The sequence below is a fragment of the Penaeus monodon genome, chromosome 31, assembly GCF_015228065.2.
Source record: "Penaeus monodon isolate SGIC_2016 chromosome 31, NSTDA_Pmon_1, whole genome shotgun sequence".
Lineage (NCBI taxonomy): Eukaryota > Metazoa > Arthropoda > Malacostraca > Decapoda > Penaeidae > Penaeus > Penaeus monodon.
In genome coordinates this window covers 12,049,666-12,049,932 of record NC_051416.1, presented here as the reverse complement: position 1 = coordinate 12,049,932, position 267 = coordinate 12,049,666, and positions in this window count along the sequence as shown.

Sequence of the window (267 nt, the reverse complement as noted above, 5' to 3'; positions counted from 1 at the left end):
GCCGGAGGTCAATCAGGACTTCTCGAACCTCAGATGACCTTCTTTGCCCTGATAAATGACATCCGAGGGGAAAATTGAACCTGCCCACATATCCGGGTTACATAATGGATGCAGAAAGTTTACGGCGCAGATAAAGGGGAATGATATAAACTGAAAGGTTTATTGTAAAAGGTCCATCCGATAGGGGGGGGTAGGTAGGGGGTAGGGGAAGGGGGCTCTTGGAAATCTTGGGGTCAACTTTGGCTGGTAATGTACTTTTTTTCTCCC